Below are 21,270 nucleotides of genomic sequence, written 5' to 3'. Positions count from 1 at the left end.
TATTTCCTGCTGATGGAAACTGCAAATAAGAGCAGTTCTTTTCTGAATAGCCTACAGAAGGAATTATTGGCTAGGCATCTATCTTCTCAGTTATGTCTGCACCCATGAATAGAAACATTGTCATCTAATCATAATAAATAAAATTCTCAGTCTGGAAACTCCAAGTCTGAAGGAAACTCACATACACTTTTTTTTGAGACAAGGTCTTGCTCTGTCACCCAGGCTAGAATGCAGTGGCATGATCTTGGCTCACTGCAACCTCAGCCTCCAAGGCTCAATCGATCCTCCCACCTCAGCCCCTCAAGTAGCTGGGACTACAGGTACGCACCACTATGTCTGGCTAATTTTTGTATTTTTTTGTAGGAATAGGGTTTCACCATGTTCGCCAGGCTGGGATACTTATAAATCAGGAAAAGCTATGATGAAGTCATCAGGGTCGAGAGCCCCCACATTCTAGAATCAAGGCTTGAAGGATGATGTCTTAGAGAAAGTAAAAATGTTACTTTACATAGTGTGTAATAAACTTATGGAATTCTTAGTTCTAGAAGAAACAGAGGCCAAAAACATAAATCAGGTTGAGAATTATTTGGATCCTTCCCTTGGTGGAGGCACCCTAGCAGATTAGCAAGGGAGTTTTATTTTGGAGGAATATAACTAATTTTGTAAGGCTGAAGCTCTGGAGAGATTTGTAAATGCCATCTTGGTGCCCCTTCTGTTTAAGTTCATCTCCCAGAGAAGCCAGGACCCCTCAAACCTCAGATCAATGTAGAAGTGAAACAAGACTGCTTAGAGATTACAGAAGATGGAGCTGATAGAGATTGAATGTCAACATCTGGGACTAAAATCAGAACCAAGACAACCTGAACACCATGGATGCAGTCACAGAATGACATATAGTGGCAAAAAGACAGAACGTGCAAATTCAGAAGAGAGGAAGGAGATAGAGACTGGAGAGATGTCATCTTGGGGGCAAAGACTTGAGCATGGGTGAGGAGCAGGCTATTACAGGCACAAAGCCATTGTACATCCCTTAGAAATAAGCCTGCCAATGGACCAGTGACCATTTCATGTACCCTTTGGACTTTGCAACATAAAATACAACACGTACACACATTATAAACGCATCTAGGAACATGCTCTCATGCAAAAAGTGGGGCATGAGACGACACACACATACACATACATTCCATAAAGTTTTTATTAGCACCAAAAGCCAAGAAAGGAAGAGGGAAAGGATCCTCTGAACGAAGCACTGCACAGTTTTTCCCAATATGTCATGCACATGAGAATTTAATGAGTCACAAATTCCAGTGGGTATTTTCCCCTCAATTTTCCAGTTTGTTCTATTTTGCAAATATTTGTACTCAAATGATAATGTGACTTTTGTCATACAGCCACACTGACTCCCTCATGAAGAGCTTTATTTAGAGTCAGAAGACATCTGCTAAATTGAGATTTACAAAGAACTTATTAAACACAAACATAAATAGATGGGCTCTGAATATTATATTCTGAGCATTCACTTCCTTATGTACTTGCAAATTATACACCAGCATGCAAAGCATCTCAAAAGAGCAATGCATAAAATCTCCTTAGAATCTCTTTCTTCTGAGCACCTTGGAGATGTTCTCTCATCCGAAGCCATTAATTAGGAAGGTTAAACACTGCCTTCCTGGTTTGCAGCCTTTGTCTCCACAGGCTATTGATGCAGAACGTGGGAAAAGACTAAGTAAGTACTTCTGAGGATTATGACAATTGATGATTGACATCAAGGATCCATAATAGAGACACAGATTTCAATCAAGTCTGACAGTGGATGGGACATGCTACAGTACAAGCCAAAATCCTTGAGAACATCATATTCCTGGGGAGCAGACTGTTTTATGATTTTCAGGCTCATAAGTGAGTCAGAATTGGACTTACTGCTTCACTTGTGAAACCGTTACTTGGCACTGTCACAGTGACAAACCAATGGCCTAAAATGCAATTAGCTATTATGCATCCTTGTTAAGCAACAGCCTGGTCGCCCCTGGCACTACATGTGAGCTGCAGTTAATGTGGCATGCCTAGCTAACAGGCAGGTCCCAGTTTGAATGAGATAAGGAACTCACTTCAAACAAGGCATTTCTTTGCAGACTCCAAAAACTATTTTTAAAAAAAACATACTTTCTGCCAAATTAAAGAGAAGTTTTACTACATAATACAAATGCAGTGTTGAAGAGGTTCTGGGATCCCTCTGGAATTGTGTAATATTTTAGTAATATTTATCATTTATCTCCTGTAGTTAGGAAGATAGAAAGGGTCAGAAAAGTACAACATATAAATTAGTTTCTGTGGCCTTTGATAAAAAAAACTGTTTGCATTACATCATTTTAGTGGCTCTTGAATTGTGATTGAGGACATTATTGTCTCTCCAAGACTGACCACATCTCCTTAGGGAGTAAAGCCATTATATGGAAAACCTTGTACCCCTTGCCCTTCCCTTCTAAATTTAAATCCTACCAAGAGGAAAAACATCAGTTTTACCATCTATCTGCAAATGCATGACCAATACCATGATAATGACAATGACCAAGTCCTCATTGCACAAGATTGCTCTAGTAATTCAGAGCAGCCAGAGTCTCAAACCCAAATGAAAGAAGGGTCCAGTGGTCACACTCCTACCTCACCCAGCTGGTGGCCAATCATACACAGTAAGAGCTTAGTAATTTCCCAAATGCGCAGCAACAGAACACAAATTTCCTCCCAAAATAAATGCCTCTGAGATAGTAGGTCCTGATCATTGGAAACTTTGGTTGTCAGTGTGGGATGTGCGTGTTTGCGGCCTTTTGTGGATTGAGTGCATGAACAGCCCTAATTAATGGCCTCCTTAAATTCAGGCTTTTCATCCTGTAACTGTGCAGGCCCCACGCACTCTGACTCTGGGCCATGTGACTTCCTTTGGCCAATGGGACAGTAGCAAATCTGACACATTAAAAAGCTCTTCAAAATGTGTGAGTCTTCCTGTTTCCTCCATTGTTTCTCTGTGACTGTCATGAGAACCCAGGGAAGCTAGCCTGCCAGAGGGATGTGTGGGCGTGAGACATGGGCATGTGACAGGTCCATGGAGGAGATCAAAGCAATCCTAGCTGTGGCCCTCAATGAAGCAGCCCTTGATATGGACATAAGGCAGGGAAATACTACATAGAAAAGGGTGGGGTCCCTGGCAAACCTGGATCCCTGGCCCTAAATGAGAACTTCACACATCCCTGTTTTCCCATCAGAATGTTGGTTTTCCAAAACCACCCTTGCCAGCCCCACCCCCACCCTGTACTCATAAAAACCCCAAGTTCCACTAGCAGGAGAGCAGAGCAGGGCAGCAGAGAAGGAGAAAAGAAAAGCAGCAGCTGGATGTCAGATAAAAGCAGCTTGACTTCAGAGGAATGGCCTGACAGCAGGATTTTGGAGAAGAGTTCAGCCAAGGACGGCAGAACTCCAGGGGAAGATTATCTTTCCACTCCATCCCCCTTCCAGCTCCCCTTCCCACTGAGAGCTACTTACACTGCTCAATAAAATCCTCTGCATACACCACCCTTCAATTCATTCATGTGACCTGATTCTTCCTGGACGCTGGACAAGAACTCAGGTACCAAGAGGGCAGGGTGTAAAAGGCTGGCACCCTGACCCTCCACTCAGTTGGGTGACACTTAGCCATTTGTGGATAGCAAATGCTAAGACAGCACTGATTGTAACACATGCCCTCTGAAGCTCCAGGGGTCACAGACACCCTCTTCCAGACAGCAGAGCTCAAAGAGCATTGTAACACACTTGGATGCTGCCATAGGACCCACATAGAGCCTGCTTCTGCCAGAGAGGAGCGACCAGCCAGTTCCAGTGTTCGTTCACCCCGGCTCCTGTACCTACTCACCTGTGTGTTCCGCCCCCCACCATGAGGGGTTCAGAGCTGCAGGCTGAGTAAACAAACCACCCCTTCACAAGTCCTGCAAAGGGGTCAAGGGAAATATCCTGTCTCACCTTCATCTGACCCACGAGCTGAACAGATGCATGAATGAGCCCAGCTGGGAGAGGCCAAGACTGGCCAGATGAGCACAGCTGGCTGGTGAACCCATAGACCCATGGGAAATCATACATGGCTATTGTTTTGGTTTTGTTGTTGCTGTTTTGAGACAGAGTCTCGCTCTGTCGCCCAGGCTGGTGTGTGGTGGCACGATCACAGCTCACTGCAAGCTCCACCTCCTGGGTCACACAATTCTCCTGCCTCAGCCTCCCGAGTAGCTGGGACTACAGGGGCCCGCCACCACGCCTGGCTGATTTTTTGTATTTTTAGTACAGACAGGGTTTCACCATGTTAGCCAGGATGGTCTCGATCTCCTGACCTCGTGATCCACCCACCTCGGCCTCCCAAAGTGCTGGGATTACAGGTGTGAGCCACCGTGCCCGGCCCTTACATGGCTATTGTTTTAAACCACAATGTTGGATTGGTCTGTTACATAGTATTATGTTGGTAACTGATACAGAGTCAGAGCTGATTTTTTTAGGGCAGCAGAGGAGAGCTTTTGTGCTACCATCAGTAATCAAGCATCACCATTCTTCCTCAAGTAGCCTCTTCTTAAAATAAATGTTGAACAAAAATGTAAATAATCAGTTTGAAAGAACACTGAATTTTAATTCTGAGTCTGTCTTAAGCACTCACAGTTTTGGGAAGCATCACAGACAAGAGGTGAAATAAGAGCTCAGGAACTGAGTGCTTGTGAACAGGCCTGGATGGATGGAACTCAAGAGCTTAAGATATGGAAGCTTCATAAAGATGAGTACCCAGCTATTTACAGGCCCTGGGTCTCAGGAGGATGTCAGCAAATTTAAAGGGACAAGATTTATTTTGTTGCCATCTTCCTTGAAAGAAACTTTAAAGAATCTCAGAAGGATTCTAAAGGTCATCTGTCTGTGTACTCTTGACACTTGATCATTGAGTTGTCAACCAGCCCGGTTTGTTATAAACTGAACAAATGGCAGTTTGGGAGTGGTGTTAAACGACTGAGGATCACTGAAGACATTTAGACAGGTCTGAGAATTAGAAAAGGCCTCAGTGAGTTCAGGCTTCCTGCCTGGAAAACTCCTCCCTTGGCTCTGCCAGCAAGGAATACTAAACAGTATAGAGCTTTAGATGTCTCTGAAGCTCCTCAATTTACAAGTTAAGTCCAGATCCTGAAGAAAACATAAACTAGATTTAATTAAACAAGATTTTACAAAATCTCAAATCAAAATGTCAAATAAAAATGTATTAAGGATCTGGTTTTGTGCCCTCTGCTGGACATGGTTTTACAAAATAAAAAAAGGAGGACACGGTCCCCTACCTTTAAGATTTTTATAATTTGATAAAATTAGATAAATGTACCTGAAATACTAGCAGACTAATAAGATCTATACAATTGTGGTAATCATTCATATTATACCATATGAATGATTCATATGATTCATAAATGGTTCATAAATATTCAGATTCTCTTCCATCCACATATAAGAAAAAATTGTACTTCACCCACCCGGAAGTAAGGTGTGGTCATAGGACTTGTTTTGGACAAGAAAATAAGAAGTGATGGGTGTCATTTTTCCAGGAAAATATTTAACCACTTAGTTAAACCGAACCCCAAACTCCTTTCCTCGTGGCAGTGATCATGGAAGCACATGTCAAGACAGAGCCTCTGTCAGCCAGGACCCTGCTGAATGACTGCAATAAACAGAAGCCGCCTGTTGACCTACATGGCAGATGTAGTATAAATGAGAAATACATCTTGTTATGTAAAACCACAGAAATTTGAGGTTGTTTGTTTCCCCAGTGTAACCTAACCTATTGTGACTGAGATAACAATAAACTTCTCAAATATTGTCACCTTAACTATGAGCATAAAAAGTCATAGGGGAGAAATCATTGTGGGTTACAGTAGTCTGAAGGCATAGTTAGGTCATAAAAGATAATACAAGGGATATAAAGGAGTAGGAAGAGAGTTAGAGGCAGAAAAAACCCACAAAGGCATACAAACAAGAATGTATTTCTGCCTTTATTATAGGGCTTAATATAATATAATCACTAGTGTATTTGGTGGGCTCCTTTCTTCCAAAGACCTGGGCTTGCCACCTTGGTCCCCGCAGGGCTGGCTATGATGGGTGCTCAGGGTGTATTTGTTGAATAAACTAGCAGAGCATATTGAGGACAATGGGATGACCAAGCTGAGTCAATCAAAAGGTAAAAGAATATTCTATTTGACTGGCAAAAGGCACCACTTTAAATATCAGGGACAATACACGTACAGCAGGAGTGTCAATTTCAAGAAAACCTTCATCTTGGAAAGACCTGAGTTTCCTCATCTGTAAAATGAGGGTTCAAGACCAAATGGCACCAAAGGTTTGCTCCAGTCCTCATAGCTAGGATGCTATTATTATTTTTTCATCCAAGAATTGAATCGCTTTCTCCACTAAACTTTAATCACTTCTATGGTCTAACCATGTCATTGGATTTTTCATAACGTTATTGTTCTTTTAAAAGCTTCAGGGTCTTATAAAATTCTATGCCAGCATTTAAGCCAGGGGTTCTTTAAAGTGGAAAACATTGGTTTCTAAAGAAATATTCAGATTGTGATAAGTTCAAACCAGGCCCAAATTTCTTCAATGCATGTGTAATATACAATTTCGTTTTTGCTCAAGAATTTTATTCTTAGTGAAGTTTTTGAGGTGTCATGAGAAAGGAGGGGGAATGAAGTAGAGAATGATCTCTGTGTGGTAGTGAATGCAAATAATTGGCTACATCTAAAATTTTTATAAGTATGATTGATTCATGTACAACTTAGGTATTAAAAAATAAAAATAAAAAATAGACCAGGCATGGTGGTTCATGCCTGTAAACCCAGCATTTTTGGGAGCCAAGGTGGGAGCAACACTTGAGCCCAGGCATTTGAAACCAGCCTGAGCAACACAGTGAGACCCCATCTCTCCAAAAAAAAAAATAGCCAGGCGTGGTGGCATACCTGTGGTCCCAGCTATTGGGGAGCCTGAGGCAGAAGTATCGCTTGAACCCAGAAGGTCAAGGCTGCAGTGGGGTATGTTCATGCCACTGCACTTCAGCCTGGGTGATAAGAGCAAGATGCTGTCTCAAAAATAAAAATTAAAAATATGTGTGTGTGTGTGTGTGTGTGTGTATACTTTTTTCTCTAAAATTTTCCAAAGTTATATTTCAGAAATCCTTCTTTTTTTTCTTTTCATAAATACATTTGGATTTCACTGCTGGTTTCTGGTTTGCTTCACTGCGTGACCCCTATCACACCTTGCACCATTTTTAAAAATACATATAAGGACTGAAGTCAAGAGCACTCTAACACTTACTCACACTTTAGCACACCCAAGGCGGGGGCCAGGGTCCTGAGGAGTGCCAGCCCTTGGGCCAACCACTAAGTACTTTCAGGCAAGAGCAGGCCCAGGGGGGTTGAGACACATCCTCCATTCAACACTCCAACCCCAGGGGTGTCATCCTGCTCCAGGCCGCCAGCCCTTCCGACGGAACTGTCTAAACTGTCTTTGACTAAGGCCTGGGACAGCCTTCGTCCTAGGTAATCTAATAAAGCTATTAAGCAATAATGATAGAGACCATGCTTATTAGAAGATAACTGCACACTCAGGAGGATGATATTAGCAGCAAGGCCCACCCAGAGGACCTTCAATCTCCTAGGAAGGAGATTAATTCATGATAAATACACTCATTGGGGCCTTCCTTGCTTTTGAAATTTAAAAAATAATATTCTTTATTTTGGAGAAAGATGATAAGAGAGGGAGAGGGAAGAGGGCTTTTGAACAATAATATCAGATGTGATGCGTTCAGATTAATGGGTTCTGCTAGACTGTTCCACTGCCAGTCAGTGCCTCATTAATCCAACTATTTTTATAATAAAAGCAGAAGATACTCAAGACGAGTTTCTCCTGTTGTGGAAAAAAAATACATATATCTATTCCAAAAGCATATCTTAGGGAGGCTCAGTGAGGGAATGAGGAAGGCAGGGTATTCACCTAGTCTAATTACATGTGGTCAGTTTGAATGCTTTTCTTTTTATTTGTACTTTCTTAACACCGTTTGGGAAAAACATGACATATTTTTCTCTCTGGTTTCAACAAGCGTATTGACTCATCCGTGCCAATGCACATCAAAGCATATGCTGTCAGCCCCCTAGCAGGTATGCGGGGTGTGCGTGTGTGTGTGTGTATGTGTGTGTGAGATTCCCATCCAGTGCTGGATCAGTACTTCTGATACGGCTGTCTTCACTTCCAGGGAGGCATCTCAGACATGACATGATAGAAATGTGACCAACACACAAGCTCCCAGATACTTTCCCCACAAGAAGCCTAAGATTCTCCACAATGGCATAGCTGTACAATGGCTGCAAATATAACACATTTTACCACACGTCCACCTACAAAAGCAAGGAGTTCTAAGCACATAAAGCAAAGAATTCATCTGGGAACACCCCCAGCAAAAAATTTCCCCCATTTCCCTTTTCCCCTTCATCTCGACACCACATTGGAGCCCATGTGATATTGTGTCCAGAATTGGTAGGTTCTTGGTCTCACTGACTTCAAGAATGAAGCCGCGGACCCTCGCAGTGTTACAGTTCTTAAAGGCGGTGTGTCCGGAGTTTGTTCCTTCTGATGTTCCGATGTGTGCAGTTTCTTCCTTCTGATGGGGTTCGTGGTCTCGCTGGCTCAGGAGTGAAGCTGCGGACCTTCGCGGTGAGTCTTACAGCTCTTAAGGCGGCGCATCTGGAGTTGTTCGTTCCTCCCGGTGGGTTCGTGGTCTCGCTGCTTCAGGACTGAAGCTGCAGACCTTCGCAGTGAGTGTTACAGCTCATAAACGCTGGGTGGATCCAAAGAGTGAGCAGCAACAGAACTTATTGCAAAGAGCGAAAGAACAAAGCTTCCATGGCGTGGAAGGCAACAGGAGCGTGTTGCCACTGCTGGCTCGGGCAGCCTGCTTTTATTCTCTTATCTGGCCCCACCCACATCCTGCTGATTGGTAGAGCCCAGTGGTCTGTTTTGACAGGGCGCTGATTGGTGCGTTTACAATCCCTGAGCTAGATACAAAGGTTCTCCACGTCCCCACCAGAGTAGGTAAACACAGAGTGTCAATTGATGCATTCACAAACCCTGAGCTAGACACAGGGTGCTGATTGGTGTGTTTACAAACCTTGAGCTAGATACAGAGTGCTGATTGGTGTATTTACAATCCCTTAGCTAGACATAAAGGTTCTCCAAGTCCCCACCAGACTCAGGAGCCCAGCTGGCTTCACCCAGTGGATCCCACACCAGGGCTGCAAGTGGAGCTGCCTGCCAGTCCCGTGCCATGCGCCCACACTCCTCAGCCCTTGGGTGGTCGATGGGACTGGGCACCGTGGAGCAGGGGGCGGTGCTCGTCAGGGAGGCTCGGGCCGCAAAGGAGCCCACGGAGGGCTGGGGGAGGCTCAGGCATGGCGGGCTGCAGGTCCCGAGCACTGCCCCAGGGGAAGGCAGCTAAGACCCGGCGAGAAATTGAGCACAGCAGCCGCTGGTCCAGGTGCTAAGCCCCTCACTGCCCAGGGCTGGTGGGGCCGGCCGGCCGCTCTGAGTGCAGGGTCCGCCAAGCCCACGCCCACCTGGAACTCGCGCTGGCCTGCAAGCACCGCGCGCAGCCCCGGTTCCTGCCGGCGCCTCTCCCTCCACACCTCTCCACAAGCTGAGTGAGCCGGCTCTGGCCTTGGCCATCCCAGAAAGGGGCTCCCACACTGCAGCGGCGGGCTGAAGGGCTCCTTAAGTGCTGCCAAAGCGGGAGCCCAGGCAGCGGAGGCGCCGAGAGCGAGCGAGTGAGGGCTGTGATGACTGCCAGCACGCTGTCACCTCTCAATATGAGGGTTTACTTTTGCAGGTGTACATCCTTAACAATTACCTCCAAATGTCTCTCAGATCTTCTGCTCCTCTCTACCTCCATAGACATGACCCTAGTTCAAACTATTATAATTTCTCACTTGGGCCATTGCAATAGACTTGCAACCTGCCCCTTCTAATCCATCCTCCACATTGCATTCAGAATAATCAAGTTTTCTTTTTGAGGTAAAATTCACATAACATAAAATTAAGCATTTTAAAGTTTACAATACATTGGTATTTAGTATATTCACAATGTTGTGTACACCTATGCCAACTTCCAAAACCTTTGAACCACCCCAAAAGAAAATCTGTTAGGCCATCCCTCCCATCCCGCCCCCAACCCATAGCAACCACCAATCTGATTTACTTATTCTGGATGTTTCACAAAAATGAAACATGAGATATGTGATCTTTGGGCCTGGCTTCTTTCATTTAGTGTGCTGTTTCTGAGGTTCATCCACACTGTAACATTATCTCATTCGTTTGAATGAGTAACATTCCATTGGATGGGTATACCACTATTTGTTTATCTTTTCATCTGTTGATGGATGTTTATTTCCACTTTTGGCTATAGGCATAATGCTGCCATGAACGTTCATATACAAAGTCAGAGTCATCTTCATACACACACACACACACACACACACACACACCTGATCATAACCTCACTTCCTTAACAGAGGACCAATAAAAACTCAAGAAGGCCAAAAAGACCTGAGCCTAAAACAATCTGACAATTCTGGTGGCAAACAGAAGTCAATCAAAGTGGCTAGGTGGTGTCATGAAAATAGTTTGAGTTGAAAGGTCCTGTGAAGCTTGTAGAAGTCTGGCCAGCCTTGAGCTATTGACCCCTCGCCTTTCAAAGGGAAGGGAGGAGAGAAACTAAACTGGGAGCTTCCAGCCAAGGCGATCATGGGCTGCCACTTCCCAGATGTTGGGGATTTCCCCACCTCACTCTTCAGGGCTCTCACCAACCAAATGAAATTTAACCAATGAATAGAACAGGGTCAAAACATTGGTCTTTCATCAGACTCTGATTTCTGCTCTCAGGCCTGTCAGTATTACTTATGAACTGCAATGGAGAGAACCCTTCATTTTGATGGATTTTTGCAGGCAAATTTACCTTCTAACTGTATGCCAAAGTGATTAACCCTTTTATGCTAATATCAAGCCAGACCAGTTGCAGGCATTTTATTCATTAGAAGGCATCATTTTTCAACTCTTATCAGTATGTAAATTAGATTTTGACTCTCGGGTTGCCTCCTCCAAAGGCACAACCCCCCAAAATTCAATTAATGTAATTTTCATTCTAGAGTGACACTTCAGATGGTGAGGGCTTGATAGAGACCAAGCTGAGGACAGAGCTGGGCTCTCAGGAAAGCTGCCACTTCAGTCTACTACTGGCAGAACCAGGGAATGCTAGGTCTTCCTAAGGGAGCAACCACCAAAAATCAAACCACAGGGATATGAACCAGAAGATGCCACTATTTTCTTGCTGAAAGTTCTTTAGAAATCACTAATACCAACCACCTTCCTTGACAAATCAGGAAACAGAGGCTTCCATTGCAGAGAGGGGAAAGTTCCAATGTGGATGTTCACCATGGGCTATCTGAGCATTCCTAGAATGCCAGCTGCTGACCTAGGTCCAACTGAACATCAGAGAAACATGTTTTTCATCTATTTGCTGGAGCTCAGAACATAATACCCCAAAGTATACCATCTTGGCATGTGGAGTACTTTGAACTAATGGAGTTTGGAAGAACCTCAGAAACTGGATCTTTCTGACCTCCCATGCTCCTATCTCCTGCCCTTCTTTCTCTCTGAAAGCAAATCATAGAAACCAAAACTGCTGTCCTCCAGGGCAGGTCATAGAAACTAAAACTCCTCTCCCACAAAGCAAACCATAAAACCTAGAAAGATCACTCTCTCTCTTCTCCCTTGAAGACCCCCATTCAGAGGGGTCCTGTCCCATACCCAGGAGGAAGGAATGCTACACAGAGAGTCTGAGAAGGATCTGAACAGATAGGGCTTAATGGATTTCCCCCTTAGTCTATTCCCATTAGATCATCCTCTTTTTGTCCAATCACATTTCTACACAGCTTCATTGAATCTAAGCATAAAAATAGACAGTTTTCCCTGGGCTTTTGGGTCTTCATTTCTGAAGCCTCCTGTGTCACATAGATCCTAAATAAATTTGTTATGCTTTTCTCCTGTTAACCTGCATTTGGTTGGAGTGTTGGCCATGACCCTTATGATGGGTGGGAAAAAGTTATCATGACTTTTCACCCCTACTGTTTTTCTATACTTTCCTACTTTTTTTCTATACTTTTCCTTTCCCTGGTGCCATCACCCTCCTGGTACCATCACCCTCCTGGTACCATCACTTCCCGACACCACCACCTCCCTGGTGCCATCACCCCAGCTACTCAGCAGATTACATGTGGTATCCCTTTTCTATCTGTCTTCTCAAACATTGCCTTAGATCTTAAATTTTTCCTTTTGTTTCTTCTCCCTTTTCTATCGCTTCTTGGTTATTTGCTTTGATGACCTATTGAATGCAGTGGATTCTCCCAGAAAAAAATGAAAAATGCATGCAAACACACAATTTCGTGTAGGATTTTAGAGAGTTCACAGACTTCCTGAAGCCTGATTCACCTATCCCAACTTAAGAACTCTTGCTTTCTGCCTTTCCCTCACTAAGAAAACATGGAAGAAAGTGGCATAGCATGTACATTTTGCACTGAAAGGGGTTAACCAACCCAGTGCCCTAGAAAGCAGAGCCTGAGACCAAGACTTAAAAGAGAACACTTTGTTGGGAAGTGTGATTCTAGGGAGATGGATGGAGGGAGGATAAAACAAGGAGGGATGCACTGTGGAGTTTGCCAACATGAGGGGTGGGACATTAACTGCCCTGAATGGTACAACCTGAAAGCCTAGTGGATACCCAAGGAATCCCACACTGAGGCATCAAGAAAGAAGCTCTGTGGTGGGTGTTCAGAGATGTAGGAGTGAGGGCCTGAGGTGAATCATGGCTGGGCTCCTTGCACCTGCATGAAGCTGGTCTGACCTCTCCCTGATGACTACTAATCCCCAGGATAGGGGACAAAATAAGGTACAGGTGAGGCTATAAGGTTCTACAGCGCTGCCTGAGGTGTATCTGATATAGGAATCTTGGAGATTGATTTATAGTCCTCATTAAGCTAATAAACTCACTCACACTTACCTGTCAGTGACTGATAAGAATTCTGATTGCCCAGAGGTTTCCTAGGCAGAGTTACACCTCGTAAACAAACTATTCAAAAAATAGTTAAATATACTAAATCGGTTAAATAGACTAAGATGTGGTTTTCAAAGTATGGCCCCCAAAGGAAAATATCAGCAGCGTTCAGGAACTTGTTAGAAATGCAAATTCTGAACAGGTGAGGTGGCTCACACCTATAATTCCAGCACATTGGGAGGCCGAGGCAGGCAGATCACCTGAGGCCAGGAATTTGAGACCAGCCTGGTCGACTTGGAGAAACCCCATCTCTACTAAAATAAAATACAAAAATTAGCCATGTATGGTGGTGCGCACCTGTAATCCCCTCTACTCAGTAGGCTGAGGAAGGAGAATCGCTTGAACCTGGGAGGTGGAGGTTGTAGTGAGCCGAGATCACGCCATTGCACTCCAGCCTGGGTGACAGAGTGAGACTCCATCTCAAAAAAAAAAAAAAAAAAACCAAACAAACAAAAAACAAAACCACAAATCCTTAGGAAGTGTCTCAGGTGTACTCAATCAGAAACTTCCAGCAATCTGCTTTAACAAGCGTCCAAGTGATTCTAATGCAGACTGTAATTTGAGAAGCACTGCACTAAGGTATATCCATATATATTTTGCAGAATACTTATGCAACTATTAAAATTGTTCTCACAGATGAATAATGATAGGGAAAGGTGTGCCTAGTACTATGACACTGTGATTTATGATAAGATATATATATATGTGTATATATATATCTATATATAGTGTGTGTGTATATACACACACACACATATATACTGGCACACAGCTTCTAAAACCCTTGGAATCTTCAGTGTAATAAGAGTATCTTTTGTATGTTAAAGAGATGACTGGCACCTGGCAGCCCCTAGATAGCTTCAGGGTGGGAGTTGGCCATGGGAAAGACCAAGACAGGATTGGAGGGTTGGGACTTTCATCTCCACCCCACCAACCTCAAGGAAAGGGAGAGGGGTTGAAGGTTAAGTTGATCACCAATATCAAATGATGTAATCAATCATGCCTATATAATGAAGCCCCCATAAAAACCCAAAAAGACTAGGTTGGTGACTTCTAGATAACTGAACACATGGAAGTTCCTTGAGGGTAGCCTGCCACAGAGGGTATGGAAGCTCTGAATCCCATCCCATATGCTTTGCCCTATGCATCTCTTCCATCTGGCTGTTCATCTGTATCCTTCAAAATATCCTTTGTAATAAATGGGTAAATGGAAGTGTTTCCCTGACTTCTGTGAGCTGCTCTAATTAATTGAAACCAAGGAGGCAGTTGTGGAAACCCTGATATATAACTGGTAGGTCAAGAGAGTAGATGACAAGCTGTCAGAGGTGTCTGAATCAGAGCAAGTCCATCTTGAGCTGTGTAAAATGAGGCTGAAACCTACTGGGCTGCATTCTCAGATGGTTAAAAGATAGGAAAAACCAAAACGTCCTACTCTCACACACCACTCAACACAATACTTTTGATACGACATGTGTGAGATTTTTCCACAAACACCAACCAATTCAGCAGACACCAGCTGGGTGTCATCTAATTCAGTTCAAACCTGGCACTATCTATCTATCTGGAGTAGCAGGTTGAGGGATCCACCCCACAAGACTGCCCTGCACTTCAAATGCCACTTATAAGTAATAGCTTTGTTACAGGAAAGGAGTCCTAATTCAGACTCCAAGAGGGTTCTTGGATCTTGTGCAAGAAAGAATTCAGGGCAAGTCCACAGAGTAAAGTGAAAGCAAGTTTATTAAGAAAGTAGAAGAATAGAAGAATGGCTACTCCATAGACAAGCCCTGAGGACTGCTGTTTGCCCATTTTTAGGGTTATTTCTTGATTATATGCTTAAAAAACACATGGATTATTCATGGGTCCACTTTTTAGAACATATAGGGTAACTTCCTGACGTTGCTATGGCATTTGTAAACTGTCATGGAGCTGGTGGGAGTGTAGTCATTAGGACAACCAGAGGTCAGTCTCGTCATCTTGGTTTGGGTGGGTTTTGGCTGGCTTTTTTACTGCAACTTGTTTTATCAGCAAGGTCTTTATGACTTGTATCTTGTGCTGACATCCTGTCTCACCCTGTGATTTAGAATGCCTCAACCATCTGAGAATGCAGCCAAGTAAGTCTCAGCCTCATTTTACCAAGCGCCTAGTGGGGTTTCTATAAATGTTGGCTAAATTAGTTATAGTTAACGCCTACATAGTCCTTATTATATATCAGGCTCTATTTAAGAGCTTTATGTATATTAGCTCATTTAATCCACAGACCAATCCTATGAGGTGAGAACTAATATTATTCCAATTTTATGGATGAGGAAATTACATGAAGAAGACATGCCCAAGATCATACAGCTATTAAGTAATGGAGGTAAAATTCACATCCAAAATTCTGAATTAGAGTCCATAACATTAGCCATGATGGATGGATGGATGGATGGATGGATGGATGGATGGATGGATGGATGGATTTTGGTTCTCCTTGGCAACTTACTTCATAATTTTTCTATGAAACCACATTACAACTGAGTGTTTTGTGCCACAGGTATCTCATAAATACATAGAACTCCACAATCAGTCTCTCTTCTAATGCAGAAATAGCTCTTTGGAAGGCAAAGTTTCCTTCCATGTGAAATGAATTTAATTTTCCAGGTATCAGTAAGCAACTGATTTTTTTCTTACTCTATAAGAATCCCTTGATTTTAAAAGAGTAGCATTTTATTGCCAGAGAAGAATGACTTTTTTATGATGTAACCATGTCATTAGCCAAGCATGAGGGGCAGTTTCAACCCTCATTTTAAAAATAGTATCGTCCTAATAGTAGTACATTAACAAGAGCAGGCTCAGTCTGGGGCAGCCGATTCTGTTTCTTGCTATTCTTTAACTTTCCCTTCTTTCCCACTTCCTTCCTTTCTTCCTCCCTTTCTTCCTTCTGGAAGTAATACCCTCTGAAGGAACATCAAATTAGAGTTCAGATAATGTGGCTATTTTTTATGAGAAACCAATTACATTCAGTACAAACGCCTTTTATTTTGACAAAGTTCTTTGTATTTTAAAGTACTGCTTTCCTGTATATTATCTCACTTGATTCTAGCAAAAAAAAAAAAATCCCCTTAAATAAAACAAAATACATCATTATTTTGCAGATTAGAAGACTAAAGTTGCCATTCTATACCTTTCACCAAATTGTAATACCAATTTGTTTAGAGATAGGATTATTTATTTGATTCATTCAACAAATATTTATTCAGAATGTACTGTGTGCTGAACACTGTTCTAGGTGCTTGGGATATACCAGTGGACAAACAAAGATTTCTGAGGCTGAGGAGCTTAATTCCAGAAGGAGAGATGCAAAATAAACATAACATAGTATATAGTATGAAGTATATAGTTAGAAAATGATAGAGGACGTGGAGAAGCCCAGAGAAAGTGGGACAGGATGTGCAGTGATGAACATGTTGCAGGGACAAATGGGTGGTCAGGAAAGACCTCATTGAGATGGTGGCTTTTGATAAAGACTGGAAGAGAAGGAGGAAGCAATGAGAGCCAAGCTGTTACCTGAGGAAGACAGTTCCAGGCAGAAGAGCAGCTTGGATCGGAACCCTACCTTCCAGACACCTGGTACAAAGCCTTTGGCACCTCACCCAATGAACATGATATGGGGAGGGGCAATGGAACAAATGGGCTTTTTACATAAAGTCTACTAGGAAAACATAACCCAGGCCTCCTAGCTGTAATAAAGCAAACACACTCTATGGAAATGCCTATGATTCACTGGTAAATGTTTAACAATCAGCATTCCAGAGAGACCTGTAATGTATGTCAATTTGGGTGGTGTACTTTCACTATGGCCAATTTCAAGTTATCAAAATGACATTACTGAACTTGGAGTTGGAGCTGGCTTCAACATGCTGATCCTTACCCTCTTCTAGGGAAAAAATTTCCAAAACCTACCCCCAGAATTCCAGAATTTCTTACCATCTATCCCTTACTTATTATTTCTTTATTCTGAGATGGGGCCTTTTTCCCCCACCTTCATACTGTTACTGGAAAGAGGTCCCAATCCAGACCCCAAGAGAGGGTTCTTGAATCTCATGCAAGAAAGAATTCAGGTTGAATTCATACAGTAAAGTGAGAGTTAGTTTATGAGGAAAGTAAAGGAATAAAAGAATGGATACTCCATGGAGCAGCCCTGAGGGCTGCTGATTGGCTATTTTTATGCTTTTTCCTTGATTATATGTCAAACAAGGAGTGGATTATTCATGAGTTTTCTGGGAAAAGGTTGGGCAAATCCCAGAACTGAGGATTACTCCCCTTTTTAGACCATATAGGGTCAATTCCTGACGTTGCCATGGCATTTGTAAACTGTCATGGCACTGGTGGGAGTGTCTTTTAGCATGCTAAGGCATTGTAATTAGCATATAATGATCAAAGAGGACGACCAGAGGTCACTTTCATCACCATCTTGGTTTTGGTGGATTTTGGCCGACTTCTTTACCCCACTCTGTTTCATCAGCAAGGTCTTTGAGACCTGTACCTTGTGCCAATATCCTATCTCATCCTGTGACAGAATGCCCAACCTCCTGGGAATGCAGCCCAGTAGGTCTCAGACTCATTTTACCCCTATTCAGGATGCAATCACTCTGGTTCAAATGTCTCTGACAATACCCCAGCACCGAAAGTCAAATCAGGAATTTATCTTTTCCTTTATGTTCTACAGGAAAATTTATGGAGAAAGGCCTGAATAGAGAAAGAAAAATCCAGAGAGACAGAGATGCAAATGGAGGAGTCAAAGACAAATGTTGAGATGAGGGGAAAGGAAAACTTAGCCCCTAATACACAGTCCAGCTGGGTGAAATATTAAAACTTATGTGAATTAGAATTCTATGAACTCCAGCACCAGGGGGAAAAAAGGGAGAAAAAAAGAAAATGCACTGAAAGCATGTGCTTTTTACTTGAGAAAATGATGTGAATCTATCCAAAATACAAATTTGAGTGCAGCTGTCCATCCTGTTTGTTTTACAAAAAAAAAAATACATACATAAAAATAAATAAATAAGTCTTACAAAGGATTTGGGATGGAGTTAGGAAAGTAGGATAGTTAGGCCTGAGTTTAAAACTAGGTGTGCAGAGCTGTCTTAATCATAGCTTTTAATAGTAACAATAGTAACCACATGAAGCCACCTGCTTGCCTTGGTTTATTTAGCAAAATTAACCAGGACAAAGAATGAAATTAAAGGTCCAATTAAAACAGGCCAGAGGATTTTGAGTGTCCACATCTCACCAACCAAAGAAGTTCTAAGTGTGATGAACAAAGGTGCCAGGTAGAGAAAGCTCAGAAATGGGATGCTCTGCCATTCCACCCATGGCAAGGGGACTCTGCAATAAGCCCACATCCTTTGGATAGAATGTCTCAATCCATTTAGTGGAATGATTCCTTTGAGTTTCATTCAAATTTGTAATCCACTGAGCAACACTGAATTGAATCTATGTTGGAAGGCTATTGTGGAATAAAGCCATTAAAACTATTCTTAAGTCTTTATCTCTGAAATTCCTTTCCAATTTGCTTCAGATAATACCAACTCTGCTAGCCTTCTGGATGCAATACTCAAGGTGTTCTTTCTCTGTGCACTTAGTAGAGGGGAGAGACCAGGGAGATCCCACAAATATTTTAGAGGCTTTTTTCCAAAGAGGCACCGATCTTCTTTATCTCTTGTATGAAATATTTTCTACCTATCTCACCGAGTTCCTATGAAAACTGAGCTTTAAGTAAAACTGAAAGCACCATGAGCCTTTGAATCAGAGGTTTTGATAACTATCATTATTATTTGCTATCACAAGAGACATCCACTGTTTTGTCTTCTGAGAAATGTACCTTTCACTAAGCTCCAAACATGATTTTAAAGAGAGCAGCGGTCATTTTATAGAACATGCCTCCCTGGCCACAGTGATTGTTCTAGAGGTATCATGTGACTCAAGCAGGAACAATCATGGCAGACTACCCTGTGGGCTATGATGAAAAGAATATAAGCTTTGGAGGAAATATACATTGAAAAGTCTTTAGAAATGAAAGAAGTCTCAGCTGCACAGGATGTTCTGTCTGGAACCAGCTAGATTTGCATTCTAGTTCAAATATATAGAATATTTCTTGTACACAACTCCTAATCTTCCCTGCCTCACCTCTTATCCATCCTCAGTGACCAGTTCTGTCTAGGTTTTGACCAGCTCAAGCAGGCATGACCTGATAGCACCTCTCCTCTACAAGCTTTTCATGTCCCACCCTGGGACTAGCCAGGAAGGATGGATTCAGATAAGAGCAACCCAGAAGCGCAGGGGAATTAACACTTTGCAGAGCAACACTTGACCATAGGGCAAATAAACCAACAGATAGATGTTCCCTTTTTTCTTTCCCCAGATGGACAGTTCTGAGAGGTATTTCAGATGGTCCTGTGAGATAGAGCACGCAGGTTCTATCTGGCTCAGAGTGGCCAATTATAGCTCTGTGACCTGAGCAAGTTACTTTCAAAAGGTATACTATCACTTTCCTTGAAGGTCTACTTTAAGCCACCTTCCTGACACCATGGTTACCTATTGTAAATATCAGCTGTGACCCTTTATAACCCACTCTACTGACAATCAAAAAATACATCCTTCTCTCCAATTCTTCTTTATAATCTATCAGAATCCCTAACAGTCCATCCGCATTTTAATTACAGTTACCTCAAACTTTAATAAAGATCATGATCATTCATACTTTGTCTTTCTCTTTTCCACATAATTTCTGCTTTTTTCTTCCCTCATAGCGCTTACCTTCTAACCTCTGTGTCACCATGATCAGTGAAATCTCTCCAAATTCTTCACACTCTTCTAAGAAGGCAAGATGGTGTTTTGTGAAAGAGCAGAAAAAGCTCTGGACAAAGAATCACGATTCCTGGGTTCCAGGTCCTACTTGCCAGTGATGGCCTCAGGGGCCTACAGCAAGAGCCGCCTCCTCTCAGTTCAGTGTCTTCAAACATAAAGAGATGCCCAGCAAGGTCATTTCCAAAGCTCCTTCTTGTCCTAACTTACAGTGTCTAAGCCAAATGTTATAGAATTGTGAGGTGGCCTTGGGTCAGTCATTTGACTTTGATGCTGCCATTTGCCTCCTCAATTGTCCCAGCTCCCTCATTCCTAAACCACAGGAGGCCACACCAAGACAGCGGCTGAAGTGTATCTACCTGACTGCCACGAACACATGCAAAATGGTGTGGAGGAAGACTGTTCAATAACCATGAAATATATACATCCAAATGTATTCACAGTAAGAACACTATTTCCTTGAGGAAAAGGGGGGATAGAAAAAAATGTTTTAAAGTTTACACATTATAGCCAGATTATGAGTGATTTTTTTCCTTGTGATTGCTGAATTATCTAAGTTTGCTACAATAAGCATGTATTGTTCATTGTAATAATGTTTAAATAAGATTATGAACTGAAACTGCTCTGCCCATAGGCCAGGCAGGCAGCCTCTAATGCTGTGGCCTGAGCCTCCTGCATCCTGAAACATCTGCCTGAGCAGCAGCTTCCACGAGGTCTTTCCTTCTCGGCCTTATTTCCCACCATTCATCTCACCCACTCTGTGTTGAACAACAAACAAGGCAGTGTCTCCAGGGGACCCCTGTTAAAGGATTATGTGTTTTTTGGAGGAAAGCAGGAGACCCACGAGCCTTGTCTGGCCCTCCCCATTGGTACACAGAAGCAGATTTGCTTCTCACATCAGTTCATTCTCACCTTGGACAGCAGTAATAGATGACCCCTCGATGGCCTGAGGGTGCTGGGAACAACCTGGGGGTCATAAGCCAGAGAACATAGGCCCTTGAACCAGCTTCTGGGTAAAGAGATAAGGAGGGAAGAGAAAAAGAGATGTCAAGGATGGTGAGAAACAGATGTGATCCCAAAAAATCATTATTAATAGCAACCTGTTTAATCTCAGGTGTCCCAGGTTTGGCAATGTTGGGAGGGAAAAGTTGTCTCCAAGTGAACTTAGAAAGGGAGAAAACAGTGGATTCTGGAGTCAAGTAGAA

At 42.8% G+C, this 21,270-nt stretch overlaps 1 long non-coding RNA gene across 1 annotated transcript in view; it reads right to left on the bottom strand.

Moving 5' to 3' along the window:
- LOC107968172 (uncharacterized) overlaps positions 1-21,054 on the bottom strand; it is a 115,571-nt gene extending 94,517 nt beyond the window's left edge. The window contains exon 1 of the long non-coding RNA XR_001709172.4: positions 20,978-21,054. This is a non-coding gene — a long non-coding RNA (uncharacterized LOC107968172). The remainder of the gene's footprint in view (positions 1-20,977) is intronic.
- Positions 21,055-21,270: the final 216 nt, after the last annotated feature.

Source organism: Pan troglodytes, chromosome 15 (genome assembly GCF_028858775.2).
Source record: "Pan troglodytes isolate AG18354 chromosome 15, NHGRI_mPanTro3-v2.0_pri, whole genome shotgun sequence".
Lineage (NCBI taxonomy): Eukaryota > Metazoa > Chordata > Mammalia > Primates > Hominidae > Pan > Pan troglodytes.
Note: the sequence above shows the minus strand (reverse complement) of the source record. Positions and strands in the feature narration are given on the sequence as shown.